Source organism: Arachis stenosperma, chromosome 5 (genome assembly GCF_014773155.1).
Source record: "Arachis stenosperma cultivar V10309 chromosome 5, arast.V10309.gnm1.PFL2, whole genome shotgun sequence".
Taxonomy (NCBI): domain Eukaryota; kingdom Viridiplantae; phylum Streptophyta; class Magnoliopsida; order Fabales; family Fabaceae; genus Arachis; species Arachis stenosperma.
Window position 1 is genome coordinate 99627834 of NC_080381.1, and position 5768 is coordinate 99633601.

Genomic DNA, 5768 nt, shown 5'->3' on the forward strand with positions numbered 1-5768 from the left:
TTATAGGGAGAGGGGGGAGGTTATGTTCGGCCATTTTGGGTGGGAATGGGTGGGAAAAATGTTTTTGAATTTTGAAGGTAGGTGGGGTTTATGGGGAAGAGTGGATGGATGTGAATGGTGAATGGGGCAGTTGGGAAGAGGAATTGAGGTGATTGGTGAAGGTTTTTTTGGAAGTGTGATATGGGGAAGGGAAATCACAAAAATAGGATTAGGAAGTAAGGTGGGAATATGTTAGGTGGGGATCCTGTGGGGTCCACAGATCCTGAGGTGATCCTGTGGGGTCCACAGGTCCTGAGGTGTCAAGAAATTCCATCCTTGCACCAAATAGGCATGTATAATGCCTTGGCCCACCATTCTGGCATTTAAACGCCTATTGGTGCACGTTCTGGGCATTCAACGCCCATGTAAAGCATGTTTCTGGCGTTGAACGCCATTTTCATGCTTGTTACTGGCGTTCAGCGCCAGTTTTTCCTCTCTGGGCACATTCCTGGCGTTGAGCGCCAGGATGTTGCTTGTTTCTGGCGTTCAGTGCCAGAATGGTGCTCTGTACTGGCGTTGAACGCCGGCCAGATGCACCTTACTGGCGTTGAACGCCAGCCTGTGCGTCCTCCAGGGTGCGAATTTTTTCTTCTGCTGTTTTTGATTCTGTTTTTAATTTTTATGATTTTTTTGTGACTCCTCATGATCATGTACCTAATAAAACACAAAATAGTAATAAAATATAATAAAATAAAAATTAGATAAAATTGGGTTGCCTCCCAACAAGCGCTTCTTTAATGTCAATAGCTTGACAGTGTCTCTCATAGAGCCACAAGGTGATCAAGTCAATGTTGTATAGTTGTCCAAACCAAACTTAGAGTTTGGATATGGGATCTTAACACCAAACTTAGAGTTTGGTTGTGGCCTCATGATGAGCGGATATTTTATACGCTTTTTGGGGGTAATTTCATGTAGATTTTAGCATGTTTTAATTAGTTTTTAGTTAAATATTATTAGTTTTTAGGCAAAAATCATATTTCTGGACTTTACTATGAGTTTGTGTGTTTTTCTGTGATTTCAGGTATTTTCTGGCTGAAATTGAGGGAGCTGAGCAAAAACCTGACTTAGGCTGAAAAAGGACTGCTGATGCTGTTGGATCCTGACCTCCCTGCACTCGAAATGGATTTTCTGGAGCTACAGGAGTCCAATTTGCACGCTCTCAACGGCGTTGGAAAGTAGACATCCAGGGCTTTCCAGCAATATATAATAGTCCATACTTTGCGCGAAGATAGACGACGTAACTTGGCGTTGAACGCCAAGTACATGCTGCTGTCTGGAGTTAAACGCCAGAAACACGTCATGATCCGGAGTTGAACGCCCAAAACACGTCATAACTTGGAGTTCAACTCCAAGAAAGGCCTTAATTCGTGAATAGCTCTAGTCTCAGCCCCAGCACACACCAAGTGGGCCCCAGAAGTGGATTTCTGCACCAATTATCTTAGCTTACTCATATTCTGTAAACCTAGGTTACTAGTTTACTATTTAAACAACTTTTAGAGAATTATTTTGTATCTCATGACATTTTCAGATCTGAATCACATACTTTTTGACGGCATGAGTCTCTAAACTCCATTGTTGGGGGTGAGGAGCTCTGCAGCATCTCGATGAATTAATACAATTCCTTTGTTTTCCATTCAAACACGCTTGTTCTTATCTAAGATGTTCATTCGCGCTTAATTATGGAGAAGGTGATGATCCGTGACACTCATCACCTTCCTCAATCCATGAACGTGTGCCTGACAACCACCTCCGTTCTACATCAGATTGAATGAGTATTGATGCCAAGGCATCTTAGGCTAGTTTCACTAGCCTTTTTCTTTTATTTTTAGTTGTTTTATGCATTTTCTTGAGCCTTAAGTAATCATTTGGGCCAAATAGTCATGCTTGTCTTAAATCATTCAAACATGAAGATTTTGATGCAATTTCCATGAGTTTTTAGTTATATTACTTGAATGCTATGAATGGATGAATTCTCATGAAATTTTGCAAGACTTTGATGCAATTGTTTGGATGATTTCAGGGAAGAAGAGGCTAGGCAAGGAAGCAACAAATTGAAAAAAGGAAGCTTGAATATCAAATGGGACGTTTAAGCTCTAGTTTAAGGTTAAACTGGAGCTTAAACGCCAAAATTATGAGAAGAGAGGAAATGCTGTAACTGGCGTTTAACCTCCAGTTTGACCTCAAACTGGAAGTTAAACGCCAGAATGAGAAAGGGGCACTAAGGAGCATTCCACGTTTAACCTCCAGTTTGACCTCAAACTGGAGGTTAAACGCCAGAATGATGAATTGAACTAAGGGAGGCACAAAAGCATTTCCACGTTTAACCTCCAGTTTGACCTCAAACTGGAGGTTAAACGTGTTCGACACTTTCTTTTCTCACCAAGAAGCATTCCACGTTTAACCTCCAGTTTGACCTCAAACTGGAGGTTAAACGCCAGAAGCAAGAAAGGCACCAGGAGCATTCCACGTTTAACCTCCAGTTTGACCTCAAACTGGAGCTTAAACGTGTTATATGGAACAGCTTGACCATGCCTTCTTCAAATGTAAATAACTTGAGCTACAAAACTCCAAATGAGGTGATTCAAAATGCATTGGAAAGAAGACATCTAGAGCTTTCCAAGCATATATAGCATGCATGGTGGATACTAAAAATTAAGGGAGAAAACAGCCCCGTAATGTGCATAGAAGAGCATAGTACCAACATGCAATCAGGCCAGCTGACCTCTTCACCTTCCATGGAGTATAACTCGAGTTGTAGAACTCCAATTGAGGTGCTTCCAGTTGCATTGGAAAGTAGACATCCATAGCTTTCCAACGAGGTATAATAGTCCATATTTGGCATCAAATTGCAAGGTTGACAAGAGAACAAAGTGACGACTCAATGAAAGGGAAGTGTTTCCACGTTTAACCTCCAGTTTGACCTCAAACTGGAGGTTAAACGTGTTCGATGGTTTTCCTTCCTCCAGGGGGTTTTCTTCATTCCACGTTTAACCTCCAGTTTGACCTCAAACTGGAGGTTAAACGTGTTCGATCCTAATTCCCTCCAGAGCTTGCTTTCTTCATTTCCAAGTTTAACCTCCAGTTTGACCTCAAACTGGAGGTTAAACGTGTTCGATATATTCACTCTCCTGGGTTGCTTTCTTCCAATTCCACGTTTAAGTTTTAGTTCGACCTTAAACTGAAACTTAAACTTCAACTTAAACACCACCATTTGAAAAGGTTTCTGGGCGAAATATATTGAAGTTTAAGTTAGCAATTGAGCACAAATACTAACTTAAACGTATTATGGTGTGAAACCCAAGTGAATATCATGGTTTATGAGATTGGGCCTGAAGAATTGATGAGTCTGGAATTCAATTTGTTGAGCCTTGTGTCATTACTTGTTTATCATTAAGTTTGCTCAATGAATGTTGCAGAATTGGATCACAGCCTCATCAGAATTATGGACCATAAACCCAAGGCAAAAGGAAATCAAGGAAAGGCCTCAAAGCCCAAGAAACACAACAGAAGCTCAATTTAGAAAGTGTATAAATAGGATAGAATTGAAGTTAGTTGACACCTTTTGACACTTTAGAATTTTTCATACTGTAATTGAATTTTGAGCTATGACACACTAAACCCCTTTCATTGGGTTAGGGAGCTCTATTGTAATTCAATGAATCAATAATAGTTTTCATCTTCTTCTTCAATCTTTTCTCTTGAATTTTGTTAGAAAGCTTCTCGATCTAATTCCATTGGGTAGTTGTCTTGGGAAAGAAATTACCCATAATTGGAATCCTTCGGAACCTTGGGAAAGGAATGGAGGATTCATGCTAGAGAAGCTATCTCACAGTGAATTGGATTGGGGTTTGGATGGATATTGTGACATGTAATCCTACCAAATTGTGGTCCATGAAGCTGTGTGGTATAATCAGTGATCGAGCTTCATCTCTTCTTATGAACATTTAAACCAAGGGATTGGGAATTTGTTTGTTTTTAGAGAGAATTGGTGAGCCAAGGGATTGGGATCCAATCATATAAGATTGCCAAGCAAAATTCAATGAATGCATTGGTTGAGGAAGAGATAAAATGTTTTGATTCGGAGATCTCAATATCTCCTAACACCCAATGAACTCCCCATCTCTGATCTACACTTTCTATTTACATTCTGCAATTTCAATTCATGCAATCACCCTAAATTCCCTTTTAATTTCAGCAATTTAATTTCTCGCACTTTCATTCTTGCAAATTTAAGATTCAGTCATTTCAATTCCTTGCAATTTACATTTCCCGCCAATTTACTTATTGCAATTCACATCCAATTCTTGATTCCGCTCAACTAATCAAACTTCTAATTCGAATTGCTCATTCAACCAATCCTTGTGGGATTCGACCTCACTCTATTGTGAGTTTTTACTTGACGACGATAACCGGTGCACTTGCCGGAAGGAATTTTGCCGATCGTGCAATTTCCTTAATCGTAGCTATACTCAGTTTATAGCATCATCAAGTTTATGGCGCCGTTGCCGGGGATTGGTTTTCGATTGACAATTCTCAAATTGGAAGTTAACTAGATTGAGCATTTTTCTTGTTTTGTTAATTTAGTTCAAGTTACTTGTTGAATTTTAATTTCTGCACTCTGTTACTTGCTTTTTCTTTCTTATGCCTTTCAATTCTAGCAACTAACTCACTGACCCACTAACTATTTGAATTAATTCCTCACTGCTCTAACCATACTCTTCCATTAACCAAGAGTATTCCACTTGTTTGTTGCTTGTGGTGTGTTCTTGTATGACAGGTAGAAGAGGAGAGGCATCAACTCCTCCATATACCGAACCAGAGAGGACCCTTCATAGACTTAGAAGGGAAGCAAGAGGGAAGAGAGTACTGAGAGAGGAAGAATCTGAAGAAGAATCTGAGGACAACTTTGAGGAAGCTCTAGATCTCAACATGGATAGAGAATTTCACAACCATGAGAGGGCTGATAGAAACAATGCCATGCCTGAGAGGAGGGTTCTTGGTTCATACATAAACCCAACCTCTGGGAATTGTGGTAGCAGCATTCAGAAACCACCTATTCAGGCCAACAATTTTGAACTCAAACCACAGCTAATATCATTGGTGGAGAATCATTGTTCATTTGGTGGGAGTGCTAGTGAAGATCCCAACCAACATCTCACAAAATTCCTGAGAATTTGCGACAAAGTGAAGTCCAATGGAGTCCAGGATGATGCCTATAAACTGCTCTTGTTCCCATTTTCACTTAGGGACAAGGCAGCTAAGTGGCTGGAATCATTCCCAAGGGACAGCCTAACAACCTGGGAGGAGGTGGAGAGCAAGTTTCTGGCACGTTTCTACCCCCCACAAAAGGTCAATAGGCTTCGATCTGAGGTTTAAACTTTTAGACAACAAGATGGTGAGACGCTCTACGAGGCATGGGAGAGGTTCAAAGAATTGACAAGGAAATGTCCACCCAACATGTTCCCTGAATGGGTGCAATTGCACATCTTCTATGATGGACTTTCTTATGAATCAAGGAAGGCTGTAGACCATTCATCAGGAGGCTCATTGAACAGGAAAAAGACTGTGGAAGAAGCCATTGAAGTGATTGAGACAGTGGCTGAGAATGAGTACTACTATGCTTCAGAGAGACACAACACTAAGGGAGTCATGGAGCTGAACCATGTTGATGCAATTCTAGCCCAAAACAAGGTGTTTGCCAAGCAACTAGCAGAGCTCACAAGGAAATT

The 5768-nt window shown here is 40.6% G+C and overlaps 1 non-coding gene across 1 annotated transcript; it reads right to left on the reverse strand.

Annotated features, from left to right (window-relative positions):
• Positions 1-5394: 5394 nt before the first annotated feature.
• On the reverse strand, positions 5395-5498 carry LOC130983348 (small nucleolar RNA R71). Its single transcript, XR_009087344.1, has one exon. It is a non-coding gene; the product is annotated as a small nucleolar RNA R71 (small nucleolar RNA).
• Between the last annotated feature and the right edge of the window lie 270 nt (positions 5499-5768).